At 36.9% G+C, this 16,186-nt stretch overlaps 1 protein-coding gene and 1 pseudogene across 2 annotated transcripts in view; both read right to left on the bottom strand.

The window, feature by feature from the left end:
• Window positions 1-16,186, bottom strand: part of VEPH1 (ventricular zone expressed PH domain containing 1) — a 219,817-nt gene that overhangs the window by 189,770 nt on the left and 13,861 nt on the right. The window lies entirely within an intron of this gene.
• Window positions 83-14,511, bottom strand: LOC131757566 (THAP domain-containing protein 7 pseudogene; annotated as a pseudogene).

Here is a 16,186-nt window from a genome sequence, read left to right on the forward strand (position 1 = left end):
CATGCCTCATCCCAGCCCTCCAGGGAACAGAAAGGTCATTGTAAGGACCTCACTACCTGCCAAGCATAGCAGCCTCAGGAGGTCAGTAATCGTCATTCTTGTGTTTTTCCGATGAGACAGGCCTGGGGGTGAGTGGGGAGCTGAGCCAGAGATCAGGGCTTGCTTCTAGAATGCCATTTATTTTGGCATCTGGCAGGTCTGGTGAACGCAGCTCCGGTAAGGTCCCTCTCCAGGAGGATTCTGAGTTTGGCAGAGGCTGGAGCTCTGACGGGCAGCACCTCGCTCGGGCCACGCTGCGGCTTAGCTGCGTGGCAAAGTCCTGCGCACGCTCCTGCAGAGTCCGGCGGGCATGCGCCTGGGCCCTCTTCTCCTGCACCGCCCCTGCTGCAGCCTGGTCAGCCTCTGCTCCCGCCGCTTGCAGGCCTGTAGCCGGCGCTCGGCCTTCTCCAGGGCGTCAGGTGCGGCCTCTGCCCGCCGCTTCCAGAGCAGGCCGCTGCTCACCCGGTCGCTGGACTCGTTCTGGATGCAGGCTCCGGCGGGTGGCGGGAGGCGCGGCATGCAGGCCGAGGGTGAGGCGGGACTCGGCTCCAGAGGCGACGGCTGCCGGTTCCCGCTTGGGTGCTGTCTCAGTGCTGCAGCCCGCTTCGTCTGCCTGGGCAGCCAGGGGCCCCAAGAGGTCTGAGAAGACGCTGCTCAGGCCAGCCTCCAGCCTCTCAGTGGGTGAGGCAGGCAAAGTGGAAGGGGCTGAGGCCTCTTCCGCCGGAAAGCAGGTGACGTCAGGACGTGGAGGAGAAGTTGGCCTTGTGGGCCCTTGGCCCTCAGAGCTGCGCTTCCTGCATCGCCGGAGCTGGCTGACTTCAGGAGGTCCAGGTGGGTAACTGTGCCCCTGGGTCCTGGTAGTTGGGTGCAACTTGGAGAAGGACTCAAGATATTGTGGGAACTGCTCCCTCCTTCAGCCTGTGATACCCACTGATTCCCACCAGTTCAAAGCAGTTCTCCTCAAAGTGTTTGAAGCAGATGTACTCAGATGCCGGGTCCCACAGGCCCTGGCCACTGGGGTCCAGGTGCTGTCAGTTGGCCAGCTACAAGCCTCGCCTCTGGTTGTCCTTGGGAAGCCTGTGGAAGGAGATGCCACGGTTGCGCGTCTCACACGTGTCCCACGTGCACCTCCCGGCACGGAGCAGTGACAGGACGTGGGCTCACTGTTGCTGCGCCGAAGTCCTGCACGGTGTGATACCGAGCCGTTTAGCTCGTCTTCTTTATTTTTTAAAATTTATTCATTTTATTTACTTTATTTTTGGCTGCGTTGGAGCTTCGTTCCTGCGCGTGGGCTTTCTCTGGTTGCCGTGAGCGGGGGCTACTCTTCCTTGCGGTGCACAGTCTTCTCATTGCGGTGGCTTCTCGTTGCAGAGCGCGGGCTCTAGGCGCGTGGGCTTCAGTAGTTGTGGCACGTGGGCTCAGTAGTTGTGGAGCACGGGCTTTGTTGCTCCTCGGCATGTGGGATCTTCCCGGACCAGGGTTCAAACCCGTGTTCCCTGCATTGGCAGGCAGATTCTCAACCACTGTGCCACCAGTGAAGCCCTCCAGTCTTCTTAATTGTAATGTTTTTTTCTGATCATTCTCTTGGGTTTACTAGAAAGATTTCTGTATTGTATCTGTACCTTTTATATATCTCACGGATTATTGTGTCAGCTAGAATTTCCTAAGCTATTTCACATAAAAAGGATAAAAGAAAGAATGCGGTTTAGTTTCTGGTTTTAGTTCCTGATTTTTGATGTACACAATTTTATGGCCAAAAGCAAGAAAATACTGTGTTTTAAATCATATAGATGCACCACTTTCTATTTTGAAAGTTTAAATATTTGTTTTAATTTTTTTCATGTCCTCTCAGCATCAATAGAGGTAACCAAGCATTTTTTCCTTACCTGGCTTATGGATGTGAAGTGTTATGTTATCATATAGTATGAAATTTCCAGATATTAATCCATCACCATATTCCTAGAATGAACACCACTTGGTTTGGTGGACTGTTTATTGTATTTTCTTTTACCTTTCTCCTTTGTTGGTGAGTGTATTTTTTATTTTAATGCAGCAGACTTATTACTTGTGCTAGAACCTATACAGCAAATAGGTACTTATAGAGGCAAGTCATAGAGAAAAAATGGAATATTAGAGGGCAAATAAGTGATGCTGACTTTTCCAAAAATCTCTGCAGCAACAGAAAAACCAAAACACCATTGGGCTAAAATCACTATCTTTGGCCATAACTGTTCTTGTAAAAAGCAGTTATTTTAATGGCATCATCTTCAAATATGAAACAGCATCATATTGGTTACTTTATGTAATAAAGAGAATATACATAAAATCAGATGAAACAGAACCAATACCATAGATAGAAGGAAGCCTGTATTCCAACTGTAAATGCTAAGATGGTTAATATGATTGCTCCATAACATTTTCTCTAAGCTCTCTGGACTCCAAGAAGAGGAGGAAATTGTGTACCACAGTGCTTTTGGAACATACAATCGTACCTGGTACATAGTTGATGCTCAGTATAGGTTCATTGGTTTTATTCATTCATTTATTTATTTAATTTATAAAAAATTGAAGTATAGTTGATATATATATCACAATATACAATATTATGTTAGTTTCAGGTATACAGCATAGTGGTTCAGTATTTTTGCAGATTATATTCCATTATAGGTTATTATAAGATAATGGGTATAATGCTATATAGTAAATCATTGTTGCTTATCTGTTTTATATGTAGTGATTTATATCTGTTAATCCCATACCCCTGATTTGTCCCTCCCTTCTTCCCTCTCCCCTTTGATATCCACAAGTTTGTTTTCTATGTTTGTGAGTCTGTTTCTGTCTTATATACATTCATTTGTATTATTTTTTTAGATTCCTCATGTAAGTGATATCATATAGTATTTGTATTTCTCTGACTTATTTCACTAAGCATAATATTCTCATTGGTTTTAATTGAATAGGAAAGAAGATTTTGTTGGCACTAATTTTCAAAATTTAATTATGTGAAAAAATATATTTATGAATCTTAATTTAAAATTTAATTTAAAAAATAGGAAATAAGAAACAAGTCTCCCTTTTCCCCTACTCATTACCCTCCCACAAAGAACCAAGTTATTACTTTCTTGTGTATCCTTACAAAGATTTTATATACATATTCAAACAAATGTACATATGTACATAGAGAAATATATGATACACATACATACATACATATACATATATACTCCCCCACTCCTTATTTTACACACAAATGGTAGCAAAATGGACATAAACATCTGCATCTTGCTTTCTCACTTCATACTGAATCTTGGAGATCTTTTCAAACTAACGTATGAAGAGTTTTGCCATTCACATTTATGGTAGGATAGTATTCCAGTGTACCATAGTGTATTTAATTTGCCCCCTATTGATGAACATTTAGGCAGTTTCCAGTCTTTGGAATTATGAAAAATGTTGCATTGTCTAACCTCATATGCAAGTTACTTCACATTTACAGGAGCATGTGCATAGAACAAATTCCTGTAAGTGGAAGTGGATTGGTGTCTCTCTGTTTTATATTTTATATTTTTTCTTGGTTGTTATTATCACTACTGTGAGTACTACTACTGCTACACAGAGGAGCTATAGAATCAGCTTGTCTAGTTCAGAAAGAAAATTTCTGATGGTGTTTTTATTAAAATATTTCAACTAATTTAGGGATAACTGACATATTTATGATGCTGAGTTTCCTATGTAAGAATATAGCATGGCTCTCTACTTTTCAGGTCCACTTTTGTGTCCCTCAGAAAGATTTTAAAGATTTCTTAATCTAGAGCATGCACATTTATTCATGCAGATTATTTATATATCTAGATACTTTATCTTTCTGTTGACATTCTAAATTGGTTCTTCTTGGTGACTATTTCCACGAACTGGTTATTGTTATATAAAATCTACCAATTTCTGAACACTAATTTAATACGCTACCAATTCACTGAATTCTTTTAATGTTAGAGTGTTTTCAGTTGATCCTCTTGGATTTCCAGATATGTTCTCACGTTATTTACAAAAGATGGCAATTTTACCTCCTTCTTTTTAAACTTTTTGCTAATTTTATCTTATTAATTGTTTTGGCTAGAATCTCTAGAAAAATGTAAAATAATTACATTATACTAGAAAGTCTTGTACAGTTCCTAACTTTAAGAAAAATACTCCTAGAATTTCTCTAATAAGTATTATGCTGTTTTTTTATAACGTTAAGATATATTTTATAATGTTAAGAAACAGCATAAACAGCATTATGATGTTCTTTTATAATGTTAAGATATATTTTATAATGTTAAGGAAGTACCAATCTATTCCTATGTTATTGGATTTATCTTTTAATCAAGAATGGATAATGAATTTCATTAAATGCCTTTTTAGAATTTATAGATATATTATTTTTGCCCTTAGAGCTATTAATATGATAAATTATAGACACAAATTTCCTAATGTCAGTTATCTTTGCATTCCTGGAATATATCCCATTGCATCCTGGGAAATTAATTTTTTAATGTGCTACTGGGTTTGGTTTATTAATATTTTATTTAATAATTTTGCATCAGTATTTGAGGGATTTGTCTTTATCTTTGTCAGGTTTCATACCAACTTCATGACAATTTCATAAAAAGATTTTGGAAGATCTTTCTTATAGCCTTACTTAAATTTTTTTTATTTTCTTGTATTATGGCCCAAGAAAAGTGAATTAAAATTTCCTACAACTAATGTATCTTATCTTTTTTTCCTGGTATCTCCTAAAGTTTTCATTTTATGAATATTGTTGCTATATAATTTGATGCATAGTCTTAATCTTTATAACTTGTGAACCAAATCCTTTCTCATAAAAATTTCCTTTCTTTGTTTCATTTAATGTTTTGGCATACATTTTTCCTTGTCTGATATAAAGATCATGAGTTCTTTCTTTTGGTTTGCATTTTCCTAGCATCATTTGCTTTTTTTATCCTTATTTTTAACATTTCTTTTACATACTTTTACATTGATTTACATCAAATGAATGGCTGTTAATATAACTTTGTATGAAACAATTTAGTAGTCATTATTCAATGCTTCTTAATAGCTGAAGATATGCCTAGTATATAGGTTATACAAAAATAAGAAGGTAGTACTTGATCATCATATGATTCCAAATCATTCTGTCAGCACTTTTTAAAAATTAATTTTTATTGGAGTATAGTTGATTTACAATGTTGTGTTAGTTTCTGCTGTACAGCAAAGTGTATCAGTTATACATATACATATATCCACTCTTTTTTAAACATGGTGTGATTACATGCAGAGTTCACAGATCTTCATTTGAGAACAGAGGGCCCTGCTTTAGCAGATATGTGGACAAACTGCTTCTCAGAATTTTCAACAAAGAGGATTAATTTTAACTCAGTGTTGACTTTCTGTCTCAAAGTGTCATTTCATGTGCTTTATTTGGTAATTTGGTATGGTACAAAAAATAATAAACTCATATTAGGTTTGAATATGTCGCATATGGTTTTGCTGTAAATATCAAAAGATTTTCTTTAATTTGAATTAATTTTAATATGTACTTTAATCAAATAAATTATTGTTTTTCATCTTATTTTTACATTTTCTAAATCATTTTATTTCATATACGTCTTTTGTTTGCTAGCTTTTGCCTTGTGATCCCATCTAAAAGTCTTATAACAGACAAGTTTGACCATTTAGATGAAATGATATGATAGATATATTTGATCTTAAAATGTCATATTATTTTGTACTATGATTTTGTTTTTTCTTAACTTTTGGCGTTCAGTTATTTTGCTAGGAAGTGGCACATCTTGGGTTAGACACAAACAAAGCCAGAAGGCATAAATAAGCTGTGTGAACAGGTAGCCTAGACTCCTATGTCATCTACTACTATAGAAATGACACCTCCAGGACACAGTCTTATGGCAGGTTCCCTTATGATCTGCTGACAGAGTAGGAAAACATCTGAACTTGGACTACTGATGGGTTAGCTCAGTATGTGGATGGAAGTCAAAATTTGACTGCTGTTACAGTGTAGACCTAGTTAGAAGTAGACCTTGAATGACAACAATAAGAGAAAATTCTCCCAATGGACAGAGCTTCAGACTGTGCACTCGGTCATTAACTTTGTATGGAAAAAGGAACGTACAGGTAAGAGCTAAGAATCATGAATTGTGGCAGATGGCTTGGCTGAATGGCCAAGGGCCTGGAAGAAGGAAGATTGAGAGATCAGAGATAAGGAACTCTGAGTAAGAAACATGTGGTTCGATACATGGAATTTGGCACAAAGTGTAGATATTTTTTTATCCCATTTTAATGCCCATGAGAGCATTAACCACAGAAGAGGCACTAAAAAACCAAGTGGATAGAATGGCTTAGATGACATCAGCTTTATCATAGCCACTACAGTGTGATCCAATGGGTGCATGAATGGAGTAGCCTTGGGGTATAAGCTAGGCATCACCCAACAGCATAAGCTCCTATTCACCAAGGTTGATCCTGTTATTATTGTCATTGCCTAAGTGTGCAATCTGCTGGCAACAGAGGTCAATGCTGAGCCCCCAAAATGTCACTACCCCTCAAGGAAACCAATCAATCATTTGATGGCAATTTTTTTGCTTTAGGTCTTTCCACTACAGAAAAGACATCAATACCTACTGAATAGATGTAATCAGAGTTTGAGTTTGCCTTTCCTGCCCCCAGGTCTTAAGCCTTAACTACTATTTAAGGGGTCACAGAGTATGTGATCTGCTGACACAGGATTCCACAAAACATTGTATCTGACCAAAGAACCACTTTACAGCAAGGAGGTTCATCAGTCGGCACATGATCATGGGATTCTATCACTTGTTCTTATCACATACCACCTGAAACTGCTAGACTAATAGATCAATAGAATAGGCTTTTGAAGGAGCAACTCAGCCAAATACTCTATATGAATGGGCCACCATTCTCCAACAAGCAATATATAATGACCATCGCATGGTGTTGAATTCACTATGGGTAGAATACACGAGGCTGGGAACCCAGACACTCCACTTTCCCAAGTCAAGAGACCAGCAGAAAACAAAAAGAGCTGCCATCCTTGCAAGGGTAATTGGCCACAGCATTAGGAGGAGGTTGGGCTGCTGTTACACAGTGGGGCATCTGTAGGCACTCCCTTGCCCAATTTTGATGTAAATGGACAATGGAGTAGTCGAAGCCTAAGAAGGGCATGGAGACCAGGGTCTCAGATCCCTCAGGAAAAAGCATCTGAGTCACCCAACTAAGAAGCAACTGAAATCATCAGAGGTGCTAGCTGAAGGTGAGGAGAATCTAGAATAGGTGGTGGAGGAGGAAGACTATATCAGCTTTCTTGTTGCTGCTGTAATGAATTATCACCTATTTAGAGGCTCAAGAATTTGTGTTGACAAATTAATTTTCTTACAGCTCTGGAGGTAAAAAGTTGAAAATGAGTCTCATTGGGCTAAAGCACAGATAGTTCATCTGGAGGCTCTGAGGGGAGAATCCAGTACCTTTTCTTTTCTAGCTTCTACAAGTTATATGCATTCCTTGACTCATGGCCTCCATGAGCCTCCATCTTCAAAGTACATCACTCCAACTTCACTTCCATCATTCCATCTCCTTCTTCTGCCTCTGACTTTCTTGCCTCCCTACTGCAAGGATCCTTGTGATTATACCAAGCCCACCCAGATAAAAGAGAACAATCTCCCCATGTCAAGATCCTGAACTATATTACATCTGAAAAATCCCTTTTGCCATGTAAGATAAAATCCATAGGTTCTGGAGTTTAAGATGTGGACATCTTTGGGGAACCATTATTCAGCCTACCACTGAGACGATGAGTACCAACTGCAGCACTGATACCAACTGGAGTGGTAGAGATCAGTCAGCATCTCTGAGAAGCTGTTTCCATATGGGAAGAAATGATTACATAAAGCATATGGATTCACATGGTGTCGGGGTAGACTGTAGTGGAGACTATGCTACACTGCCCAAATCCCTTGCTAGGAAAAAGACACTCATTTTCTCAGCTGGTTCATAGCCAAGTTTGCCTGCCAAAACTGTCCTTGGTCAAAGGAAATGGCCTCACCCAAGATTTTGTTTCTCCTTGGAGCAGTCACTTTAAATTGGGTCCCTGGAACCCAGTTACCACAGAGCTTATATAGATGACATTGAGAAATGTACTAAACCATGCCTAAACAATCATTTAACAACAAATAGCAAAGAGATTTTCATTTGGATGAAACAAGCCTCAGTAGAAGTTGAAGGTGCAAATCAATGAAGGCACATGGCATATATATGTGTCTTGGTTCTTGAACACAAAGGTTCAATAACTTCCATGCTAAGAGAGTACTGAATTATTAGGAAATTTTGAAAAAGGTGCCTTGGAATGAGGCTGGAGTGTACAGGATAGTGTCAGTGAGATTGTTGAACCAAAGGCATATATTCAAAGATTTCTAACTAGCAAAGTTGAGTAGCTGTCCATAAGGACAAATCACTTCACACTGGTCGTAAGTTCAGCTGATACGTTAATATATTAGGTTTAGGTGCACCAGTTAGGAACCTTCTTATTACTGTGAACCTCTTGCAGCTAATAATTTCTTATTCCATACCACTTCACTAAAAATAAAGAGATTTCTCAACTGGAAATTTTATATATTCAAATTCCTATGTATGACATGAAGAAAAATTTATTCTCTAAAAAGGAGATTTCCTCCAGTAAAGGGAGAAACCTGAATTAGTAGTTAACTGCTTCCTTCAGCAGATATTCAAAGAGACAAGGCAAAACAAACAAACAAAAACAAAAAACAAAAAAACCCAACCTTTTAAATTCTTTTAATGATGTAATTGAATAGTTTAAGGCTTTTTGGTGAAGAATCAGATTTGAAGTTAGGGTTTTCCTGATTCACATTCCAGGAAACACCCTGTTCTTATGAAATATATATGTGTTCATATGTATGTGTGTATGCTTGAGCACAACATTGGGTTAGTACCCATGCATATGAAAATGAATATCTTCCAAGGACCAGATCTATTTAATAGTAAACCCATCAAGCTGAGTTTAGAGATTCATTCCCACAGTGACCTGGTCATTGTCAATTTTAAAGTAATTTATCCTAAAGTGGTGGGCATGTCAAAATGGAGGAGTAGGACAATGAAAAAGCCACACATTGTGCTGCTCCAGGTCTAGTGATCAGGATGGATCACTCCCACTCAGTCATAGACCCTACACCTCCACATCAACCTCCATTAACCTTTCAGTCACCCTTCTCTATGCTGTAAGCAGTCTTCAAGGAATGGCCCACTGGAAAAAGGGAATGTGGAACCTCTGAAATAAAATGGTTAGTGGTGGGAAGAGTGGATTTGGCATGAAAGTAGAGGCTTGAGAGAGAAGAAGGGAGACATCTTATGGCAAAGGATGGACCATTTCTCTTTCCCTTTAGAGACAGTATAACATAGTGGTTATGAGCACGGGCTCTTGGGTCAGACTGCCCAAGCTCAAAGCTATGTTCTGGTCTTACCAGCTCCGCAATCTTGGGCAATCAATCACTTATCTTTCTATAACTCAGTTGCCTAATCTTTAAAATTGGAATGTTGTTAATATTTACCTCCTATAGTCATAGTTGTGAGGATTAAATGAGCTAACATACAGGGAAAGGATTTACAACAGTGTGTGGCACATAGTAAGTACAGATAAAGGTTAGCTATTACTATGTTTATTATTTCTCTTAAGGATACCAGAACCCTAAAAGCCAGCCTTGGGTTTATAACTTACAGAGAATTACAGATATTGCCTTCTGTGGTTACAATTTTTATACATTTATTCCATAACCACTAAATAACATACAGCACAAAAAAGACCACATAGTTACTCCTCGGTTATAGTCACATTCTACATTGGCGTCCATACTGATAATCCTTTATATTTGTATCACTCTTTCCACTTTAAAAACCACACTTATGTGCATACCTCATTTATTTTACCATTCCAAGAATCTCCAAAGTCAAGACACTAACACTAACAGCAACAACAAAACCAAAAGCTGTCCCAGAGATGATAATATCACTGGGGTTCCCAGCAGGAGCAAGTATAAAACTGCTTTGAGGGATAAAACACTCAACCCTCACGCAATCCAGTATTCACACAAGTAAAATCCTTCTTTAAACACAACTAAAAAATTAAAATTTATAAAACACTCAGGAAATAGACTGAGTCTCTAATAAGCAGATTAGATACTAAAAAATTTCAAGTAATAGAATTATTGATCTCAAATTATGCAATTATATGTTCAAAATGATTCATTGTATAAAGGAAAATTACTTTTATGAACAAAGACCAAGTCACTTTAAAAAGTACCCAAAAGATGTCAAAAAGAACCGAATGAAACTTAAAATTAAAACCAAATGAAACTTGGATGGCAACCAAATTCCAGCCCCCAAAGACTCAGTGGATTGGAATATAGGGCTGAGGAAATGAAAAAACAAAGTATCACATAGAGATGGAAAATATAAAAGATGAAGAGACATAGAGTTCCAAAACATTTTTTTCCTGTGATGACAACCTTTAAGATCTACTCTCTCAGCAGCTTTCAAATATGCAATACAGTGTTATTAACTATCATCACAAGGGGAAAAATTTGTAACTTTGATGGTGATGGATGTTAACTAGACCTATTGTGGTGACCATTTTGCAATAGATACAAATATCAAATCATTATGTTGTATACCTGAAACTAACATAATGTTATATGTCAACTATACCACAATTAAAAAGAAAGAGAGACATGGATAAAATAGGATAGAATATAAAGGATATGAGGGCAATTCTTTTTGTCTGCTTTGTTTACCATTATGTTCCCAATATCTAAAAACATTGCTGGAAGATAGTAGGTATTCAAAACATATTTGTGGAATGCATAAATAATTAAATAAATAGGATTTCCAGAAGGAGAGATTAGAAGGAAAAGGCAATATTTGATATAATATTTAAGAACTTTCCAAGTTTGATAAAAGGCATAAAACTCAAAATCACAAAACACAATGAGGATTAAGTAGAAATACACAAATAAAACCACATGTAGACACATAATAGTGAAAACCTGTAACACCAAAGACACAGAGAAAATATTAAAATAGAAAAAAGTAGATTATGCATAAAGGAATGACAAACTGACAGCAGATTTCACAACAGCAGTAGTATAGATTATTGAGGAATAAAAAGACCACAAATCTAGAAATCTATATCCAGGTAATTATCATTCAAAATTAAGGGCAAAATAAAGACAAAAAGTCTGAAAAACAGAAAAACAAACATTGAGAGGGTTTATTACTAACAGGCCTTCACTGAAGGGGCTTTAAAATGTATACATCAGAAAGTAGGAATTTGGATTCAGAAGGAAAAAGAAAAAGGAGGAAGAGAATTTAAAAAAAAGAATGGGGAGAAAAGAAATAGTACCTTAAGTGCTCAAAGTAAGCATTGGCTGAATTTAAAAAAACAAATCAGTAATTTTAAAGAATAGTTTTGAGGGCATTAAACAAGGTAGAATAAAAGTGCTGCTTAAGAATATGTAAGATGAGTAAAAGTGTTCTAACTTCCTTGTGGTAATAGGAGGAGAATAGAGCCATTGAATAACTTTAGACAAATTCATTATAATTTATCAGATGTAAGGAGGTGTCAATTATAAGACCTACCATTATGAAGAAAGAGAAAAATGTGCCATTTAATTGTGAGTTACATCATGCCTTAAAGAAAATCTTATGCACGACATAAATTCATTTCTTTGAAATTTCCTTCATCTGTTCTAAGGGAATTGCCTGTTTCTTCTGCTTTCAGTTGCACCACTTACTATATTTTAATAGGCAATCTTTTACAAATATCTCAGTAATAAAAAGGTGTTTTTATTTTGTTTTGTTTTAGGTTCCGTAAAGTTCTCAGTTACTGTTTTGCAAGAAAAGATGGAATTTCTATCTTTCCCCCAATGATGAACATTTCATTCACTAATACAAAATTTATACACTGGTCCTCTCTTTCTTTCCATGCCTTTCTGCATTGCTAATAAGTTTTTGTTTCAGTGCCACATTATATTTAGAAGTTTTGAAACATTTAAAATGTATATTTAGCTCAACATTGGTAATAATAATGCACATAATTCAGTTGGAATGGTAACAATATGCAAAGCTATGATAAGTTCATGCATACTTGGGCAATGACAATTATATTATGCCTATTGCCTGGCCCATAGCAACTGTCAGATTGCAATCAATTATAAAATGTATACTTGTTTCAGAGATATGGTTATGTGAAAAGTATCTTAGAATTGATGAAATATAGTGACTATGTTTGCTAAAATTTTAAAGTTAACTACTAAGAGACTAGAAATAGAAATTTAAAAATTTTAAACGCCTCTCTTAGCAATTGACAGTCCAAGCAAAAACAATTTTATTAAGGCTATAGAAAATTTTAACAATATAATTAATCAGAATTCTTTAATTGACAAGCTTAATGTCTTATGCTCAATGATTATAAAATACACATTCTTCTTGGGCACATATGAAACATGTAAAGAGGAGGAGGCAGTATAGTGTGGTGCTAAGAACAGTTTCTGAAGCCAAACTCTCTGAACTTGATTCTTGGCTCTACAATTTACTAGCTGTATAATCTTGGACAAGTTAAATTATTAAACTTTCTGTGTCTCAGTTTCCTCATCTATAAAATGGGGATAATATTAGTATATTTATCTCAAAAGTTTAGAAAGGAATAAGCATATTAACTTGTGATAAGCTCTTAGACCAGTTCCTGGAACAAAGCAACTGCTACATAAGCATTAGCTATTACTATGTACACAGATTAGCCATAAACTATGCTACAAAGCAAGTCAACCATTTCCAAACAATTGGTGTCATGCAGTTAACATTCTCTGATTAGAGTGCAGTTAAATTTTAACTCAACAAGATTACAAATATTCTTTGGGACATTAAAGCACAACCTTCTAACTTACTTATGAGTCAAAGAGGAAATCACAATAAAGTATTTAGAATTCATAATGAAAATACTTTGTCTCAAAAACTTGTAGGATGAAGCTAAGTGGTACTTAGCAAGAAATCTATCATCTTAAATGCTTATATTAAAAAATAAGAAAGTAAAAAAAAGCAGAATACAACCAGAGAAAGAACAAAGAGGAAAATCATAAACATTAAAAAAGAAATTAATAAGAAAGAAAGATCCTATATAGATGCTAAAAGCTTTTAAGAAAGACAAAACTCTAAAAATATTGATGAAAGAAAATATCAGTGAAAAAGAGCATTTAAATACAGATGCAGCAGAACACACACACACAGAAAATAATGCAAACATTTTTATGCCAATCAACTTGAAAACTCAGATAAGATGTACAATTTCCTAGAAATTATATTTTACCAAAAGTGACTGAAGCAAAAACCCTTCCATTTTCTTCAAAGAAATTGAATCAGTACCTCAAAAATCTACCCCAGAAAACCAACCAAACAAACTCATGGTGCCCCAAGGGTGTTCTGTGAGATCAAGGAATATATCATCACCACCTTATAAAACTGTTGTATATAATAGAAAGGTGGAGATATTTCCCAACTCATTTTATAAGACTAGTATTTATACTTTGATACCAAAGCCAGGTAAAATTAGTAGAAGAAAGGATAATTATAGGCCAAGCTTACAGTTCCAAAACTCCTTTAAAAATGAAAGCAAATCAGGAAATGTATTAAAATAAATGTAAAATCTTATTTTATCCCAGGAGTGCAACAATGGCTTTGTATTTTAAAAATCCATTACTGCAATTCACCACATCAACAGATTAAAAGGGAAAATCAGATTATCTAGAAAGAGCAGAAAAAGCAGTAGATAAACTTTAACAGTTCTTAGAAAAATACAAATAAAAGGGAATCTCCTTAATCTGACAAAAGGTATTAACCAAAAGCCTGGAGCAAACGTTATACTTACATTGCAAAGTCAGAAAGCTTCCTTTAAAGAAGAAAAAAACTATATCTGCTATTTCTAGTCTATTCAACATTGTTCTCGAGAGCTAGTCAGGACAAGGAGACAGAGAAATCAAATAAAAGACGTAAGAATTGAGAAGGAAGAAACAAAACCATCATTATTTTAAGATAATGATTGTATATATAAAAAATTCCAAAGAATGTGCTTCTCTTTCCTTAAAAAAATCCTTTCTTGGACTCCCTAATTCTTTCTAATTACCACTCCATTTCCCTGTTCCTCTTGGTAGGAAAATGCCCGGAGTTGTCACGGCTCATTTTCTCCAAATCTCCTCCCATTCTGTCTTAAACTCCAATCCAGTTTTCACTCCTCTCTACCCAATGATACTGTTTTTGTCAAGTCACAATGACCTTCATGTGCTGGAATAAGGGTCAGTTCTCAGTCCTCATCTCACTTGACCTATCAGCAGCATTTGACATCGCTCTGTCCTTGATAGTGTCCACTTGGCTCTCAGGACATCATGCTCTTCTGACTTTCTTCCTCTTTCACTGGACCTTTCTCTCAGTCTACTTTACTTGTCCTCCTTCATCATCTTTTTGATCTTCGTGCACTGGACTCAGCCTTTGGACTTTCTTCTTCTCTGTCTACACTCACTCCCTTGCTGATCCCATCCAGTCTCAAGGCTGATGAGTTCCAAAATTAAAATGTCCAGCCCAGACTTCTCTGCTCAACTCCAGACTCATATATCTAACTATCTACACTATATCTCTGCTCAGATATCTGACAGCTCAGACTTTATATGTCTGAAGAACTCTTGATTCCTTTCTACCTCTCCCCCAAATCTGTTCCTTCCAGTCTTCTCCATTTTACTTAACAACAATTTTATCATTCTAGTTTTTCAGGCCAAAAATCTTCGAGTCCTTTCTCTCTCTCTTTTTACATGCCAAACCTATATCAACGAATCTTGTTTGTACCACTTTCAAAGTATATCCAGAATCTGAACACTTCTTATCACCTCTATTGCTCCAAGAGTCTCTGCTGTTTCTTATATCTGGATTATTGCAGAAGCAGGTTAATTGGCCGCCCTGTTTCCACTTTTGCCTTTTTGCAGACTCTTCAAAACAGGAAAAGGAAAGTCAGATCATGTTACTTCTCTGGTCAGAACTCTCCAACTCTCTGTCCAAGGACCAACATGATCCAGCCTGCCCTTTCCTTCTGACCCGACCTCCTGTGATCTTTCCACTTTGCTCCCTCTGCTGCAAGCACACTGACCTCCTTGCTGTTCCTCAAAAACTCTAGGCTGGGGCTTCCTTGGTGGCGCAGTGGTTGAGAGTCCGCCTGCCGATGCAGGGGACACAGGTTCTTGCCCCGGTCCGGGAAGATCCCACATGCCGCGGAGCGGCTGGACCCGTGAGCCATGGCCACTGAGCCTGCGCTCCGCAATGGGAGAGGCCACGACAGTGAGAGGCCTGCGTACCGCAAAAAAAAAAAAAAAAAAAATCAACTCTAGGCTGCCCTCAACTTAAGGACCTTTGTACTTGATGGTTCCTCTACCTGAAATGATTTCCTGCAGGTATCCACAGGTAATTCTCCCTCATCTCCTTCAAGTTTTGCTTAAATGTCAGCTTCTTCGTATGGCCTGCCTTGTCTGCTCTACTTAAAATTTCGAACCTCCAATTTTATGTCCCCATTCTTTGTTTTATTTTTCTACATAGCACTTATCCTCTTCTAATATACTACATATTTTCCTTATGTATTTTATTTTCTGCCTCACCCAATTAAATGGATGAAGGCAGAGTTTTGTGGGTTTTTTTTGTTTTTTTTTTGGTCTATTTTACTTAACTCCTATGTCCTCAGCATAGAAGTGTCTGGAACACAGTAGGTACCTAATAAATATTTGTTGAATAAATGGAAAAAATTTATAAGTAATAAGAGAGTTGAAGGAGTTTACTGGACATAATATTACTATACAAGTGTCATTTATGCTATTATCACCTCAAAAATTGTTGGAAAATATAATGTTTTAAAAGGGTACCATTTATAACTTCAGCTAAAAACATAAAATATTTATAAATTTTAAAGAATGTACAAGACTCAAGAGCCTTAAGAAAAGAAATCATAAAACCTTATTGAAAGATATTAAAGATCTAAATA

Source organism: Kogia breviceps, chromosome 5, assembly GCF_026419965.1.
Source record: "Kogia breviceps isolate mKogBre1 chromosome 5, mKogBre1 haplotype 1, whole genome shotgun sequence".
NCBI lineage: Eukaryota > Metazoa > Chordata > Mammalia > Artiodactyla > Physeteridae > Kogia > Kogia breviceps.